Raw genomic sequence first — 19174 nt, forward strand, 5'->3', positions numbered from 1 at the left:
ATTTATTATTTTATGTATATTGGTGTTCTGACTGCATGTATGTCTGTGTGAGGTGTCAGAGTCCTTGGAACTGGAATTACAGGCAGTTGTGAACTGTTATGTGGGTGACTGGGAATTGAACCCAGGTCCCTTGGAAGAGCAGCCAGTGCTCATAACCACGGAGCCATCTCTTTTTGAGAACCATCATGTAATAAATTCCATTCTAACATTCCGATCAGTTTTAGAAACTGTGAATTCAAGCCAGGTGTGGTGGTACATGCCTTTAATTCCAACAATTGGGAGGCAGCGGTCAACCTGGTCTATAAGAGTTAGTGCCAAGGCAGGCTCCAAAGCTACATGTAGAGAAACTCTGTCTCAAAAACAAACAAACAAAGAAACAAACAAACAAAAAACCTCAGTTCTATGGGATCTGGAGGGATAGACTAATCGTTAAGATCACTGGCTTTATTTACTGACAACCTAGATTTGATTCCCAGCACTCACATGCTGGGTAAAAACCATCTGTGTGTAGCTCTTGTTCCAGGGGATGCAACACTCTCTTCTAGCCTCCTCGGGGACAAGACACTCTGTGGCGCACAGACATACATGAAGACAACCCCCCCCACTTCATATACAGAAAAAAGTATTTCTTAAAAAATAATTTAAAAATTATCTCTAAGCTAGGTGAAGTTATGTGTGCCTTCAATCCCAGTACTCAGGAGGCAGAGGCAGGTGGATCTCTGTAAATTCAAGGCCAGCCTGGTCTACAGAGGGAGTTCCAGGACAGCCAAGGTTATAAAGGGAGACCCTGTTTTAACAAAACAAACAACAGCAAAAACAATTCTATGAGGACCTTATGATGATAAGCATATTTTATATCTATGTAAAACCAGGTGAAAACAACCTTTTAGTTTTCTATTTTATTTATTTATTTTGCTTTTGCTTTAGACAGAATCTCACTATGTAGCCCTGGCTGTCGTGGAACTCAACGTGTAGACCAGGATGGCCTCGAACTCACAGAGATCTGCCTGCCTCTCACTGCCTCCTGAGTGCTGGGCGTAAAGGAATACACCACCAGGCCCAGCTCAAACTTTGTTATTATTAAAAGAAGGAAAAGATCCTGTTGTTGGAGAGATGCTTCGACACTTAAGATCATTGACTGCTCTTGCACAGGGCCCAAGTCCTTTCCCCAGCACCCACACGGCAACTCACGACCCTGTGTAACTTCAATTCCAGGGGACCCGATGCCTTCTTCGGACCTCCCTAGACACCAGGCATGCATGCAGTGTACACACGGACATGCAACAAAAACACTAGTAAATACAAAATAAAAGTAAATAAGCTCTTTTTAAATAAAATACATATGAACAGCATAGAGTATATTAGAGAAAGGTTATGTGCTTGGAAAACCTGGGACCCTGAGTTCAAACCTTTGCGAAATTAATCAATAGGTTATCTTTCTAATAACATGTTCCAAATTCCCAGGGGAAGACAGAACAAAACTGACCTTGAAATTCCAAGCCTAAGTTGAGCTCCTTGCTGCCTTTTAACTTAGGTGGGGCCCACTCAGTTTGCCTCTTTCCCCAGTCTCCTTCCTATGTCTGAGGCTGGGAGCAGCTAGCTATAGCCAAGAGTTTGTCTGAATAAACAGGATTACAGATGTCAAAGTTTGTCAGTCGGGGCTTCTCGCCAGGTGTCTGTGGACCCTCCTGGCCTTGATCTCGAGGTTTTCATGATAGCCAGACATCAATAAAATCTGGCATGTGTATACACACATGCTTTCTTCCTGGGTAGAGAGGTCCACTGCTTCCATTAGGGTTTTCAAAGGAGTCTCTGACCTAAATAAGTGTCCTGATCCCCTTTTTCTCTGTAATTAATTACAGCGTGTTTACGGAGCCTTCGCGGTGGAATCTGTTATTAGCGGCACGGCTAACTTCCCCTTCTCTGCTAACCTCAGCCCTGTTCGGAGGGCTTACAGGGCTTGGGTTTATAGGAGTTTGCATTTCACTTCATAGGAAGAAGTGGGTGAGGACCCTACCACCAGAGACGCCTGCTTACAAGCCTGAGATCATCTCTGGGGGAATCTAAGCCTAAGGGTCCTCCCACAGGCCAGCAGGAAGGAGCGAGGCTGAAGGCCCCAGTATGCAGTGGGTCTGCTTTCCGCTCGACTGATATCTAACATATGGCAATGTGCATTGATGCTTGTGAAGGTGATGACTCATTCTTAATCCTTAAAAAAAAAAAAAAGTCAGCCCTATGTGGCTTTGGCTCTCCTCCCCGAGTGCCCTTCTGTTCTCCAGAATGTCTGTGTTGTCACCTGCCACTGCCTTGTGTGTGTCACTTGCTCCTTGGCATTACCTCTCCCGCAGGCTCCTGGCTGGGTTGGCAGCACGGTCTCCTTTACCCATTGCTCATTCCTCTGCTTCTCCTTGCTGCTTTGTTGTGCTTCGTTTGGTTTAGAAACAAGTTTCACATTGTAGCCCAGGTTAATCTGAGCTCACTCTGTACCTTAGGCTGACCCAGAACACGTGAGAGTCCTCCTGCCTCTCCCTCTGTGTGCTGAGACGACAGGCATGAGCCACTACACCTGAATTTGTCTGTTCTGCTCTTCCTTTTCACGTATGTCCCCTAGCCTCTCCTCACACCTCTTCTACAGTTCAGCAGGTAAAGGTGCTTGCCATGTAGAATGAGGAACTGAATTCAACACCTGGGACCCACAGAGAGGAGAGAACCTGCTCCTCCAGGTTGTCCTTTAACCTTCACGCGATGGCTGGGCACTCGAATAAACACACACACACACACACACACACACACATGATTTTAAATTTTGAAAGGTAATTGTCTTCATTGTCAGCTTAGAATCACCTCAGACATGTACGTGTGTATTTTCAGAGATGTTTGACTGAGGAGAGGACGCACCTCGAATGCTCATGGAAGGACCCCATAGTGTTCCAGGCTGAGTAAGAAAGGAAGAAGCAGGAAAGACACTCAGATTAGAATTCGCTCTCTCTCTCCCTTTCTCTCTCTCTCTCTCTTTCTCTCTCTTCTCCCAGTCTGGCCCCCACTCCTCTCCCCTCCCCTCCCCCTTCTGTCCCCTTCCTGTAAAGCAAGGTAACGAGCCATCTCACACATGGCTCACCCCATTGTAGTTATTTCTCCCTTCCTCCATTTCCTGCCGTGATGGACTACACCCCCTCAGTGAGTTGAAGGAAACCTTGCCTTCCTAAGTTACATTTGTCAGGCATGGTGTCCCATCAAGAAGTAACTAGGACCAGGGAGGGAGTTCGGTGTGCAAAATCACATGCCAGGAGCTTGACCACTGCGTTCAGTTCTGGGAAGTCAAATAAAGCAGCCAGTGCGGTGACAGGAGAATCACCCCAGAGCTCGCAGGCCAGCAACCTCAAGACTTTACCTTAACAAGGTGGAAGGCAAGGACAGACTTAATTGTTTTGTTTCAAAGAGGGGTCAGAGTACAGCTTTCAGGAGGCAGTTCTTTCTTTCTGTTTTGTTTTGGTTGTGTTTTTTTGTTTTGTTTTGAGGCAGAGTTTCTCTGCGTAGCCCGGACTGTCCAGGAACTATCTGTAGACCAGGCTGGCCTCAAACTCCCAGAGATCCCCCTGTTTCTGCCTCCCGAGGGCTGGGGTTACAAGATGTGCACCTCCACTTCCCAGCCACTTCTCTCCTTTCTGCCACGTGGGTCCCAGGAGTGTGGTACCCACTGAGTCACCTCCTCGGGGACTCACATATTTCAGGCAGGCCTCAAAACTTTATTACATAGCTGAAGATGGCCCTGAACTTCTGGTCCTCCTGTATCTCTTAAGTGCTGCTGGAGTTACAGGCTTAGGCCACCACGTCTAGTTTTATGTGGTGCTGGGGATTGAACCCTGTGCTGTGGGAATGGTAGCAAACGACTTTCCCAGCTGAGCTACATCATAAGCACCTGCTTTTATCGTTGCTATTGTTTCCGAAGTGTCTTTGACGTTATTCTTCTATTTCCTTTTGGGAGGAGAGGTGGCTTTTGTTAGAATACACTCAACAATTTATCTCAAAGCTGTAACTGCTTTTCCTGTATCCTGAATCCTCAAGGGTTTGTGAATGTGGGGGTTGGAAGGTAGAATAGACTAGACCATATCCAGTAGAATTTAGAGAGGTAGAAATAAAACTACTTTCTCTGGTTTTTTGATTGTACACCTTTCACATCTGTTGAGGGACACTTTCTGACCAAAGGGCTTGTCAGCATCAATGAGGAGAGACACTTTCCTCTGTGTTCTAGAATGTGTGGTGTCTGGGGTTACTAAAATGGTTATTTACCAAACGGTGGGAAGACAGAGTTGAGAGGAAGGTAAGAAGAGAAAGATTGAAGTGTGGAGTGACCCCTTGGCCCTCCTCTGAACCCTCTCTCCCTTTTTGGCATGTCATCAGGATCAAACGGGCAGCTGCCAGCGGCTCAAGGTTTCCGGTTCTCTGTGTAAATTTAGGAGTCGATTTTGAGGTTAGGATTATGAAGTTTTGTGGTTGCTTTAAAGTGGAAGGTATTGCATTCACCTTGTCTATTCCCCAGGGAAAGAAGAAATGCCTAGCCATGTAATGAAACTCCTCTCAGTCTGACCACAATGAAGACACTGCACACTGTGCAGACCTTTGCAAGCAGGCTGCAATGCTTCCCACCGTAACTGTGCACAAGTGTCAGTACGCAAGCACCTGCGGCAAAGTGTGCAATTGTCAGATAAAATTTGATGCGTAATGTGACTGGGATAGAGCATCTTGATCACATCCATGGTTGAGTTATTAGCATTCATTACTACCATAGTTACAAATCCATTTATCTTAACCATATCCATGGTTGAGCAATTAGCAGTCATTACTACCATAGCTACAAATCCACATGATGGGAAAGGAAGCTCTGCCGATGCTCTCAAAAAACAATGAAAAGAATGACTGATTTGGCATAGCAAGGCACAGAGCTCCAATGACTACAGCCTTTATTCTTTAAGTAGGAATTCTCCATCTAGCCTGACAGTGATGATGCACTGATCCTAGCACTCAGGAGGCGGAGGCAGGTGGATCTCTGCGTTTGAGGCCAGCCTGGTCTACAGAGTGAATTCCAGGCTGGCCAGGGCCACACAGAGAAACCCTGTCTCAAAAGACAACAGCAACAACAACAGAAAACCCCTTGCCTTCTTGCTTATTTGCATCTAATAACCTCACCTCCTTGTCAGCTGTATGAAATAACCTTGCCCCTTATTCAGTTGAATATGAGAAGCATTCTGAGCTTTTGGGGTGCTGTGGCTTCTCTATTGGAGAACCCAGTCCACCTGATCCTAGCTGCATGTCTGTCTGTACGTTTGTCCTTCTGTCATTCCCTCGCCCACCCCAGTCAGGTCAACCCCTGGAGCCTTGCAGGACATGGCACCTTCCTTCCCCAGCTCCAGCCCCAGACAGGGGTCAGTCTATGGTCCAGGCTGGCCTTGACTTTAATCCTTCTACCTTTCCTTTCCGACTGCTGGGATCACGGATTTGAGCCACCACACCTGGCATTCTTCATTCCCTTTGTATATGGTTCCTTTATCTATTCAATGCACAGAATCTTTCTTACGACACACAAATTTGTGAAAGTTTCTAAAGGAAGTAGTCATGCGTGTGTGTGTGTGTGTGTGTGTGTGTGTGTGTGTGTGGTGTGCACGCATGTGCATTAGAGTGTGTGGAGGGTGAGCATGCCTGTGTGTTTAGGGGAACAGAAGTCAACACCAGATGCCTTCTTCTAGCTCTCTCATCTTTCCTTAAAACAAACAAACAAACAGAAACAGCTGGGATCGGAGGCATGTGCTATCATACCAGGCTTATTGTTATTTTTTTAAGGTCCATTTTTAATTATCTGTATTTGCTTGTGAGTACAGTTGCCTGAGGACACTAAAACAGGGTGTGAGATTCCCCCGGAGCTGGATTTATGGTTGCGAACTACCCAGTTTGGGATCTGGAACTGAACTCCGGTTCTCTGTAAGAGCAGCACTTGCTCTTAACTCTTGAGCCTCCTCTCCAGCTCTGCCTCCCTTATCTTTTGAACCTGGAGTTGACTGAAGCAACTGGAATGATTGATTGGCCTGCAACCCCAGGGACTCTCTTGTCTCTACCTCCCAGCACTGGTGCTACTGCCAGGCACCAACTTTTTCTTTTTCTTTTTCTTTTTTCTTTTTTCTTTAGAGAGAGAGAGAGAGAGAGAGAGAGAGAGAGAGAGAGAGACTCAGAGACTCACAATGCAGCCCTGGTGGCCCTGGAACTAACTCTCTCTTTCTCTCCGAAGACCTCACTGTCCTTGAACTCAGAGATAAAACTGCCTAGGTTCTTAATCCTGCCAAGTACCAGGATTAAAATCATACACCACCACACCCAGCATTTTCCATGGGTGCTAGAGATCCAGTTTCAAGTGCTCACACTTGCATGGCAAGCACTTTACCCACTGAGCACCTCCCCAGCCTTAGGAAAGTCATTTTTTTTTTTTTGCAAACAAATACTATATACATATGAAACCCACATTTGTTTCTCCAAGGATATCTATAGACAAAGTATTCTAGCAATTTCTTTCTCTTTTATTTATTTTTATTTATTTTATTTCATTTTATTTATTTTTGTTTTTTTCGAGTCAGGGTTTCTCTATAGCTTTGGAATCTGTTCTGGAACTAGCTCTTGTAGACCAGACTGGCCTCAAACTCACAGAGATCCACCTGACTCTGCCTCCCGAGTGCTGGGATTAAAGGAGTGCGCCACCACCGCCCGGCTTTCTTTCTCTTTTTAGAAAAAAAAAATGTTTTCTCTCTACTGAAGTATTTTTTGTTTGCTTGTTTGATTGGCTGCTTTTTGTGTAGTTTGTTGCTTCAAATCTACAGAAATCCACCTGCCTCTGTCTCTTGAGTGCTAGAATTAAAGGCGTACACCACCATGCCTGGCTTTAATTTTTTTTTAATATTTATTTATTTTGGTTTTTCAAGACAGGGTTTCCCAGTAACTATGGAGCCAGTCATGGAACTCACTCTGCAGGCCAGACTGGCCTCAAACTCACAAAGATCCTCCTGCCTCTGCCTCCCAAGTGCCAGGATTAAAGCCGCACACCACCACCGCCTGGCTAATACTTATTTTTAATGAAAAGAAAAAAGAAATAAGAAGGAAAGGAAAGGACGTGACTGCTCCTAGGTAAATTGGAGGAGCAAGTTTTTTTGTTGCTGAAAAGGAGAGCATTGTCAGGACAGGGACAAGGACATCTGGGAGAGTCCAGAGTGGACATGGGCAGGCTGAGCTGGGCTGCGTGGGGAAGGGAGAGGGGAAGAGAAAGGGAGAGAGTGGAACCAGATGCAGCAGTCAAGAGGGCAAAGGTATGAGAGGGTGCAGGACCAAAATGTCTGGATTAGATAAGAAAGAGCCTTCGGGGGACGGGGAGCCCATTCCCCGGGCTGCAGAGTTCATGGTGGAGGATGGGGATATGCCAGCCATACCCCTTAACAGGTAGGGATGGAGGGATGCTGAGAGACCCTGAAGGTCAGGTAGCTCTGATGTGTTAAATAGGCACCTCAGCCCATTGTCCTAGACTGAAAACTTACCATATGTATCTTGTGAAAGATGTGTCTGTGTGGGGGTGTGCATGGGACCTGCCGAGGCACGTAGAGGTCAGAGGACAGCTGAGGGAATGGAGTCTCCCTCTACTGTGTGGGTCCCAGGTACCAAAGCACCTTTACCTGAGGAGCCATCCATCCATCCGTCTTTCTTTCTTCCTTTCCCACACCTCACTTTAAAAAGATAAAACATTATTATTCACATAAATATCTCTTACCAACACTTCCCAATATGAGAAGCTTTATAGGCTACAAAGTCTGTCGTGATTAACCTTCCCTGAATGAAACTTCCGGGATCTGCTTTGAACCCACAAAAGAAATTAAATGCACAGTTAAGGCTGATTTTCATCATCAAGATGCATCCGGGAATTGTCGTTAAAGCCGTCTCCTGCTGCCTTCATTAAAGTCTTGATCTCCTGTTTCAAATTTATATTCCTTTGTGGGTTTAAGGCAGATATTGGATATCCTTTTAATCTATATTTATTAGGCAAGCTATTGATGAATCTGATTCCATCACAAATTCGTGCACAGCGTTCTTATGGCCACTCTGGTGGGAGTCTTGAGAGAATACAGTAAACGACCTTTATTCACAGAGTAAGCGGCATATTGAAAACAAAACCATTCAAGTTAAAAACATGTACCACCCCTCCACCTCCACATTAAGTTGCATTTGGAAGCTTGGCTTGGTAGCAAAGAGCTGTAATCCCAGCACTTGGGTACGTGAACGAGACGGTCAAGGGAGTGGCCTTCTGTCCCCCCCCACTAACTTCCCCATAAAATGCCTCCTTTCACAGGCAGGATCCTCCTGGTTTGGAAGAAACTGTGCCTGGAGAGGAGACGGAGGCCTGCCTGCTCTGTTCTCTAACACAGAGGAGCCAACCTGCGCCAGTGTCCTCCCCGGGGCCTCCCTACCATCTGGCATCCAGCTATGCTCAGCGATGGAAAAGCACTGAGGTTTGGGGTGCATTCGAGAGCAAGACGGAAGTCAGTATTTCTCTCCCTTCCTGCCTTGTGTGGGCAGCATCATGGGCACATGTCGGCACGTGGCCTGTCATGGCGGTTCCCACCCGGCAGCCATTTGGCAAGGCGAGACTTGGAGAGTTTGCAAATCAGCTTCCTGTCTGTGACTCAGAGGGAAGGATGAGAACGGGAGCTGAAAACAAATGACCGCCACAGAGGACACAAAGGACCAGAGTAGGCAGGGAATGAATGACAGTTAACGCCAAACTCTGCATTCAGTGTTTCAGAGTGGAGCCCAGGTATTATCCCTTCAATTCTACCTGTTTGCTTTCCCCTGCCTCCCTGTTCACAAGACCCCCTGGCAAGACACCTTATCCTACACTGTAAAATGGAGGCACCTTAGCTGCGTGAATTGCTGTGTGGGTTACAGGAGGAGACTGCTTTTAGTAGATCTGCGCTGGACTTGTCAGGGTAGACAGAACTTCACGGGGAAATGCGGTGACATTTAGTGGGCTTTCTTGGTGCCTTTCTTGTTGATGTTTGGTTTTTGAGACAGGGTCTCACACTGCAGCCCAAACTATGTAGAATTCACTATGTAGTCCAGGTTGACCTCAAACTAGGGTCAATCCTCCCATAGCAGCCTCCAAAATGCTGGGATGACAGACATGAGTTACATACCTGTACTATACTATTGCTTGCTTAGACTACAATTTGGGAAGGGCTGGGGCAGGACAGGTAAAATGGGGACAAAAACTCCAGAGGGTGTCATGAACTTTTTCTAAGAAACCCGTAGGAAACACACAGCGAAGGCGGAACTATTCCATCAGGGTGAAACTACAGCCCAAATGGGAGTCAGGACCCAGAGAGGAAGTATCTTGTGATATAACAACGATAATGATAATAATCTGAGGTCTCACCGAGGCCCATACTCTATGCCTCGCTCACCCAGCCTTCGTGGATGTGCCCTCACCCCTCACGGACATGCTATCACCCCTTGTCTTGTCATCTTTTCCTTCTATTTTGGGAGAAAAAGAAAGTGTCGTCTATTTCTTTTATTGCTTGGGTGGACGTGTGTGTTGTTTTGTTTTGTTTTTGGTGTGTGTTTATGGGGTCAGAGGCTAGTTTGCCGGAGTCGGTTCTCTCCTCCCACCCTGTGAGTCTGTAGAATCAAACTCAGGCTGGCAGGCTTGGCAGCAAGTGCTTTTCGCCACTGAACCAGCGTACCAGCTCTTGTTTGTTTTTGAGACAAGGTGTTGCTATGTAGCCCTGACTAGCTTCAATCTGTCAGCGATCCTCCTACCTACTAGAATTTCAGAGTGTTGCGATTTCAGGCATGAATCCATCCATACGCAGATTGTGTCTTCGGGACTTCAGGAGGTTTTTATTTTTTTTTTTCTTAACTGTTTTGGTTTTGTTTATTTTTTGTTTCATTTTTAAGCAACAAAATCTTGCTCTGTTGACCAGGCTGTCCTCCAACTCCAGGGTCAAGTGTGCAACATGCCATTCATAAATCACTGGTACAGCTACTACGCAATGTGGCCAGGTGATCCAGCCTGCAAGGGTTAGATAGGGTGGGATCCAAAGTTGGATGTGCCCAATCCCAAAGGGCACTCTGTGAGGCAATTCTCTGCCTTCACGAAACCATGTTTTATTAACAGTTAGCCAGGTGAGATGGAACTTAGAAGGCTGAGCAGAAGGATTATGGGTTTGAGGCCAGATGGGTCTATACCAGCTTTTGGGAAGCAGAGGCAGTCAGATCTACGAGTTCAAGACCAATCTGATCTACAGAGCAAATTCCGTGATAGCCAGGACTACACAGGGAAACAAAAAAAAAAAAAAAAAAAAAAAAAAGAGGGGGGGCTAGCGGTTAGCCAGTGTACAACAGTTGGTCAAAATGACAGATCTAGGCACTAGCAGTCAATAGAATCTAGGCATGTATAGAGTTCCTATACATAGGTCAGTTGAAACTGGGCAGAGGAGTGTGATGCTGAAGTGTAGAGAGCTTCAGGAAGTCTCTGGGGAGTCTACAGATGCTTCTGTTAAACATGGAGACACAGGACTCCATGCTCTCTACAGATGATCTTGAGGGATGAGAGTTCTTGAGAGACTCCAAGCTACAGTTGGGTTTAATTACCTCTTCCAAAGTACTAACCGGCATTCAAAGTTTCCCTGGAGAAAACATGACCCTCTGGCACTGTCTGCTAACCTACTTCGGGCTCAAGGTGCCTGTCTACTTGTTTTATGGGTTGGTCTTTTTGTTTGCTTTTCTTTCTTTTCTTTTCTTTTCTTTTTCTTTGCTCCTGATAGGCAAGATCACTGCTTTTCCGCTTGAGAGAAAATCAGGAAGACCAGACACTTTAGCGGAAGCCTTGGATCCCAGCACTCAGGAGGCAGAAGCGAGCAGATCTCTGAGTTCAAGGCCAGCTAGGGCTACACAGAGAAACTGTCTGTGTCAGGGGAGGAAGCGGGGGGGGGGGGGGGGGGGGAATGATAGAAAAAAAAAGAAGAAAAGAAAGTAAGGAAACCAGGTATAATGGCACATTCTTATGCACAGGAGACACAGGGGCAGGAGGATCAGAATTCACTATAGGGAGTTCAAAACCAGCCAAAACTGTATGAGACCCAGTCTTCGAAGAAGAAGAAGGAGGGGGAGGAGGAGAGAGGAGGAGGAGGAGGAACCTAATGAGAAAGAAAAAATTTCTTTTAAAATTCCAAAATCACTTTTAATGGAAAATACTAATCCTTACTTTTCTTATTTCTCCATACTTCTGTGCTAGGGGAGGGCTATCCTGCAAATAAAAGAAAACCTTTTCTTTGTATTTCAGAGCCGTTCAATTATAAACATTGCCAAAATCAATTCAAGCACAATCCTCCTTAAGGCTTTTTAAACACAACTGCTAACCTGTCTAGATGTTTAGCTTGCGCGTTTCAAAACCTGTCAGTTAAGCCTTGCTTCCTCTTGCCACTTTTCTCCCAAGCTATAAACCAGAAGAGAAATTATGTAGCAAATTGGAAAAGCGCAACCTACACTTGATGGCAACACAAAAGACTGGTTGATGACTCCAAGACACTCCAGTGCTTGTTCTGGAAAATGAATGCGGATTAGAGGGCTCGTCTACTGGCATACTCTAATGAGGCTGTGCCTTCCGAGTTCTGAAACAAACCATCAGCTGATGCCCTCCAAAGCACACCTGTCCTGTTCCAAGAAGAAATTAGTCAAACCTGTTGTTGGCTGAGTTTACCAGTTCATTTCCTAAAGTTGTGGCATTGGTAGCAAGGAGTAGGTGTGGCTCATTGAAAGTCACGTGGGCCAGTGAGATGATTCAAGGGGTACAGACAGTTACAGACAAGCCTGATGACCGGAGTTTGAGCTGTGGATCTCAAATGGTTAAAAGAGAGAATCTATTCCCATTAGGTGTCCTCTCACTGCCACATGCAAGCTGTGACATGTGCACACACATAAAGAGACAGATATAATTTAAAAATACCGGTGAGAGTCAGGTGGTGGGGGAACACACCTTTAACCCCAGCACTAGGGAGGCCGAGGCAGGTGGATCTCTGTGAGTTCGAGGGCAGCGTGTTCCACAAAGCAAGTGTCAGGAAACCCTGTCTCAGGGAGAAAAATTATATACGTACATATATATATGTATATATATATTAGTGAGAAGTTAAGGAAATGGATGAGTTGGTGAGTAGAATGCTTGCTTAGTATGCACAAAGAGCTGGGTTCAATCCCAGGGACTGCAAAATAAGTAAGTAAGTAAGTAAATAAATCTAGGTGCAGTTGCACACACCTTTAATTCTAGCACCCTAGAGGCAGAGGCAGAAAGATCTCAAAGGGTTCCACGACGGCCTGGTCTGCATAGTAAGACCTTGTCTCAATAAATAGATAGATGATAGGTAGGTAGGTAGGTAGATAGAGAGATAGATAGATAGATAGCTGGGATTGAGGCAGGGTGGCACAGACCTGTAATCCTAGCACTTGGAAGGTAGAGACAAGAGGATCAGGAGTTCAGGAGCATCCTTGGCTTTGCAGGGAATTCAAGGCCAGTTTGGTCTGGTGTGGGAGAATTGTCTGTATTCTGTCAATCATATTTTAATAAAACGCTGATTGGCCAGGCAGGCAGTATAGGCGGGAAAGCCAGACAGGAAGTAGGGGTGGAGCAAAGAGACTGGAAGTATTCTGGAAGCAAAAGTTCCCTCCGCCACTCCTGCACAGACCACCAAAGAGACAACATGTAATTTGCCCAGCTGAGAAAGGTACGGAGCCCTGTGGCTAATGTAGATAAGGATAATGGGGGTAACATAAGTTATAAAAGTTAACAAGAAGCCTGACCTAATGGGCCAATCAGTTTATAACCTTATGGAGTCCTGTGTGTGATTTTCTTTGGAGTTTACTGGCTGTGGGGTACCGGGCGGGACAGAAACCCCAACAAGCCGGCCCCTCATGTTACATATGGCGCCCAACGTGGATAAAAAAGATATTGCCCTAAGGAAAACAAAGTAAACAAACAAGTAAATAAATAAAAGAATAGCCTGAAATAAGAATGTGTAAGATTTCGTGTTGTCCATGCTCTCCATTGCCTCTGGGCTTTAAGAAAGAGCAGAAGAAATAATAGAACAAAAAAATGTGAAGTTTTGAGAGCTGGGGACGTAGGCCCCTTGATAAAGTGTTTGCCTAGCAGGCACCAGACCCTGGGTCTGATCTGCAGCAATAACCAAACTGCAGAGCAGTGTGTGCCTGAAATCCCAGCTCTCAGAGGGTAGAGACAAGAGAATCAGGATTCAAGATCATCCTTGGCTACATAGCAGTTTGAGGCCAGCTTGAGCTGCAAGAGACCCTGTCTCAACAACCACCACCAAATAGCATGGGCCCAATGCCTAACACAAGGGGAGAGTTGTTAACTAGTTCTGTTGACCTGAGACAGTTAATTCAACTCCAAAGGGGAATAATTTACTTTCTATTTTGCACAAAGATGAACCAAGCCCTTAGTTTAATTGAGACTGGGTTTTTGGTGTGGTTGTTTTTTTGTTTGTTTGTTTGTTGTTGTTGTTTTGTTTTGTTGGTTTGGTTTGGTTTGGTTTTAACAGCCTTGTTCTTGACAAGCCCTAGATGGGGAGAGCTGGGAGATTCACTTGGCACTTCCGGCAATGGGACCTTTCCAGGTCTAAAGCAGATTAAAATGATTCTGAAAAGAATCTATGCCTCTGAGGAACCCACTCAAATACATACAAATCCCCTAGCTCTGTGTGTCAAGATTTATAGACTTTAAGAAGCATGGCCAGAAAACTCTACATCAACAGGTGGCTCAGGGGCACCTGGCTTAAAAGCAGCCTATGAATCTTGGGACACACTGGTGTGAACAGTTCAGGATGAATCTTGGAACATACTGGTGTGACCAGTTTAGGATGGACTCTGGTCACAGCTCAGAGGACAGACACTGTTACCCTCCTGAACCACAAACACGTTGTTTTTTCCCCATAATTTTTTATGCACCCCAGCACCCCAATTTCACTCACTTCCCAGTCCTTCCATATTTGCCTTCTACCCTTGTAGCCTTCCCTTAAAAGAAAATAGAGGAAAAAAATCTTGCTACAGAAGATGGCAAGTTTTTTTTTTTAAAACATTTGTAAGTTTTACTTATAAATGTTCATTACAATGAGCCATTGGTCTGGTTCGAGGCCTCTGACTTCTGCTACACCGTCAATACTGGACCCTCATCAAAACTCCTCTCAGATATCCTGCTGCTGTCCAGAGTCATGGAGATCCTGCAGCTTTGGTTCTTCAGGACTGGCCCCTTTGTGTGCTCCAACAGCACATAAATGGGGTAGATATTGGGGTGGGCCAGCTCAGAGCCCTAGATCTGGGCATGGGTGGTAGCTGAGTGGGTCAGCCCTCCAATTCTCCTGCACCCAATATACCAGAAAATAATAAAAACTTCCAATCTTCCTGCCTCTGCCTCCTGTGTGCTAGGGTTACAGGCAGGCACCGCCACACACGGTTTAGTAGTAATAGAGATTGAACCCTGAACCTTGGCCATGCTAGGCAAGCACCCCATTAACCGAGCTCTATCTCCCACCCCAGTTTTCACACTTTTTAAGACTGAACAATATTCTTCACATGCATGTGTTTTTTGTAGGTATATAGTACTTTTTTTCCTTTTTTTAATATTTGAGACAAACTCTCATGTAGCTTAAGCTAACTTGGTCTCTATATGAACCTGAGGCTGGCCTTGAATTACTGGTCCTCCTGCCTCATCTCCCAAATACGGGAAACACAGGCATTTGCTACTCTATTTGGCTATATACTGCATTTTTATTATCTATTCATCTCCCTACACCCTTCTTTCAATGCTAAGAACGGAAACCCTAGGCCTTCTACATGGCAAGTAAGCATTCCAGCACACAATTATGCCTCCGGTCCCCCATTCATGTATTTGTAGGTTGTGTCCGGCTATCAGTAACTCTGCTTTGAATGTAGATGTTCCTACTTTGCGTTCTTAAGAGCATGCATTCCACTTGATCTTAGTCAAAAGACCAAGAGCTAGCCAGGCATTGGTGACAGACGCCTTTAATTCTAGTACTTGGGAGGCAGAGGCGGGCAGATCTCTGTGAGTTTGAGGCCAGCCTAGTCTACAGAGTGAGTGCCAGGACAAGCTCCAAAGCTACACAGAGAAACCCTGTTTCGAATAAAAAACAAACAAACAAAAATATCAAAAGTCATCTTTGAGTTTAAACTCCATTAAGTTTGAAGAAGTACTTGAGTTTAAACTCCATTAAGTTTGAAGAAGGAGAACAGATTAGGGTAAAAGAGGAACACTGAACACCATTATAAAGGTATTGAGAGTTTCTAGTCAGTGTTTCTACACAGTAGAGATAGAAAACAAATGGAGATACATGAGGCCACAAAGAGATAGCCCAGAGAGCAAACGGTGTCTTGTACTCAAGAGGGAAGGTAGTAGGAGAGTGTAGCTTGGATTTGCTTGTTTGTGTCGGGTCCTTTTTGGGGGAGAGTGGTTTACTTTTTTGTTTGCTTGATGCTTTTGTTGTTGTTGTTGTTTGACACAGGGTCTCACTATGTAGTCTTGGCTGTTTTGAAACTTATTAGGTAGACCAGACTGACCTTGAACTCACAGAGAACAGCCTGTCTCTGCCTCCCCAGGGCTGGGATTAAAGGAATGTGTACCACCATGACCAGCTTGCTTGGGTTCCTTTTTGAGACAGGATCTCCCTATGTAGCCCTAGCTGGCTTAGAACTCACAATGTAGATTAGTGACATAGTACATTAAGTTAGCACTTCATTGAAATTTCAAACAACTATTCAAAAACATATTTTAGAGCATAATTTGCTTTTCAGCACTGGTAACTGAATCCAGAGATTTGTAAACGCTAGCAAGTACTGACTGTAACACTGAACTTACATCCCCAGCCCCCTACATGTTTTTAGGGCAAAGACTTGAGTCCTAACAGAAATGACCACTAGGGTATGGACCTAGGTCTTGGTGACCCCACTCTTCTGTTTACTCACAAGAGTCCACCTCACTCTGCAGGTATTCAAAAACTGGTAATGGAATGATCAATTGACTAATTCCTTCTGCTCAATGTATTTCAAGACTTCACGAAATCTCTTACCCAGAATAGTTTTCTCTAATGCATTGTTTATTTGGTCAGATTCTTCTCAGAATCCACTACGCCAGGGCACAGATTCTGTTATGAGAGCAAACACGCAACCCTACAGTTGCTTTCTCTGTAATACAGGATGAATTCCTTTTAGTGGTGGAGAAAGTGGTTCCAGGAAAACCCTGGCCTACCCAGATATTGAGGACAGCACAAACGAGCTTCTATCTACTTGTTTTTGTAATTCATTTCGATCTTAATCCTGCGAGAACCCAGTTTCATTCTGTAGAAACAAATGGAAAGATGTGTGTGTGTGTGTGTGCGCGCGCGCGCGCGCGCGCACAACACTAGTATTAGTATATTTGGGTATTTCTCACTATACTGATGAACACTGTTGCACTACAAATAGACAAATTATTCCCAAATGAGGATTCATGACTAAGGTCCCTGTGTTCTTCATGTTGTTTAACTTTCCTAGGATTCACGTATAACATTTCTTTATGTGGCGGGTGTGCCCCTTGGATGCATGTGATGCGGGGCATCAAAGGTCAGTTTGTGGGAGTCCATTCTCTCTTTTCACTATGTGGGCTCTAGGGATTGAACTCAGGTCATCAGTCTTGGCCTCAAGCACCCTTGCCAGCCGAACCACTTCACCAAGGCTCCCTACCTCCAACTTTTTTTTTTTTTTAACATGGTCTCCATAGGTAGCCCTTGCTGGCCTAGAACCTGCTATATAGACCAGGCTGGCCTCTAACTCACACAGATTCACCTCTGTCTCTGCTTCCTGAATGCTGGGATTAAAGGCATGTGCCACTATGCCTGTCTCCTACCCTTTTTAAAGACAAGTTCTCAGCCGGGCGGTGGTGGCGCACGCCTTTAATCCCAGCACTTGGGAGGCAGAGGCAGGCGGATCTCTGTGAGTTCGAGGACAGCCTGGTCTGCAAGAGCTAGTTCCAGGACAGGCTCCAAAGCCACAGAGAAACTCTGTCTCGAAAAAACAAAAACAAAAACAAAAAAAGACAAGTTCTCATGTAGCCCAGGCTGGCCTCCAACTCACAAGGCAGCAGAGACTGGTCTTAAAGTCCTGATCCTTCTGCCTCCACCTTAGATGTGCTAGGTTGCAGGCATATACCACCATACCTGACACTCAATAGGGAAATTTAAATGTAGATCATGCTATGCTTTGAGCACACTTCCCAAGTTCCTATGTTGAAACTTAGACCCCAATGTCATGATAATAGAAAGTGGAGCCATTGAGAATCAGCTAGGTCATGAGATTCTGTGAGTTTGGGTCAACCTGATCTACTCTACATAGCAAATTCCAGGCCAGGTTAAGGCTTCATAGGGAAGCCTTATCTTAAAAACCAAGAAATAAAAAAACAAAGCAAACAGTCCTTGCCTAGTCTATACAGATTGTTAGATTCAATCACCATAATTCAAAAAGAAAAAAAAAGAGCCACAGAAGCATCCCTTTTTACTTGTACCACGTGAAAACACAAGATATTGCTATTCAGGAACCAACAGTGAGCCCTCTTCAGACACCAAATCAGCTGGCATCTTCATCTGGATTTCCAAACCAAGACTAAACTCGAGTGCATATCAGACAGTAAATATGAAATAGATGTTAATTTCCTCTAATATGAAGATAGTATTGTAATTTTTTGTTTCTCTGGGTTTTTTTTTTTTTTGGTGTGGGACACCAAAAAAAAATTGCATTCTGTCAATTATATTTTAAATAAACGCTGATTGGCCAGTAGCCAGGTAGGAAGTATATGAGGGACAACCAGACAGGAAGTAGAGGCAGGTCAATGAGAACAGGAGAATTCTGGGAAGAAGGAAGTCCTAGTCTGCAGTCATTACCCAGCCACAGAAGAAGCAAGATGTGACTGCCTCACCAAAAAAGATACCAAGCCACATGACTAACACAGACAAGAATAATGGGCTAAAATAAGTTGTAAGAGTTAATAAGAAGTCTGAGCTAATAGGCCAATCAGTTTATAACTCTGTGTGATTTCTTTGGGACCTAAGGGTTGCGGGAACTGGGCAGAAAAGAAAGTTCAGTCAATTTTTTTTTATTAATTTAACTTTTATTGAACTTTTTTATTTGTGTGGGAAAAGGAAGGGCACGTGCACAACATGGCACTCTGTGGCCGTGAGAGGGTAATGTGAAGAGTCGGTTCTCCCCTTGCACCGTGTAGATTCCAGGAGCCAACTCAAGTCATCAAACACCTTTACCTACTGAGCCATCTCAAAAGCTCTGTTTTTGGCTTTCTGAAACAAGATCTCATGAAGCCAAGGCTAGCTTGGAACTGCTGATCCTTTTGCCCCCACCTTCTAATTCAGAGATTTGAGACAGGAATTACTATGCCTGGCAACGATTGGGATTTTGGGGGTTGTTTTGTTTCTGTTGTTTGTTGTTTGTTTTGAAATCACAATCTCATGCTGTAGCCTGGACTCAATTGGAACTTACTATATAGTCCAAACTAGCTTCTAACTCAAGGCAATCCTCCTTGCCTCATCCTCCCAAATGATGGAACTATGGGCAAGCTCACAAACCTGCCTGCCTCAGCCTTACCCTAGTGCTGGGATTACACACATGTGTACTACAACAACTAGCAGAAGGCCATTCTTAGGAGACACAGGACAGTGTGTTGGTATTAACACCCACAGGAAGTCAGACTTTGACTTGTAGTTCAGCTTGAACCACAGTGCTAAAGTCTGAATGGGGAGACACTAACCCTTTCCTCTGGGGGAAACCCGTGATGTCTTGATGAGCCCATAAATTACAATTGATGGATGCTATTATTTTGATCAGCAGGGACTAGGGTATCTCAATACTTCATACACTTGATTGGATGAAGGACTTTATGTAATCCATTTGCTGACAAATTGTAATAATGCAAATGCTTTTTAAAACTCCCTTTACACATCCCAAATAGACTCTGTCGGGGAGTACATTAGAGGAATGAATGTCCTAAAGCATTCTGTTGCTTTTAAAACCCTAATTGACCTCT

The 19174-nt window shown here is 44.8% G+C and overlaps 1 long non-coding RNA gene across 2 annotated transcripts in view; it reads right to left on the reverse strand.

Annotated features, from left to right (window-relative positions):
* Positions 1 to 19174, reverse strand: part of LOC125388286 (uncharacterized) — a 50179-nt gene that overhangs the window by 4355 nt on the left and 26650 nt on the right. The window lies entirely within an intron of this gene.

Source organism: Myodes glareolus, chromosome 14 (assembly GCF_982192425.1).
Source record: "Myodes glareolus chromosome 14, mMyoGla1.1, whole genome shotgun sequence".
Taxonomy (NCBI): Eukaryota; Metazoa; Chordata; class Mammalia; order Rodentia; family Cricetidae; genus Myodes; species Myodes glareolus.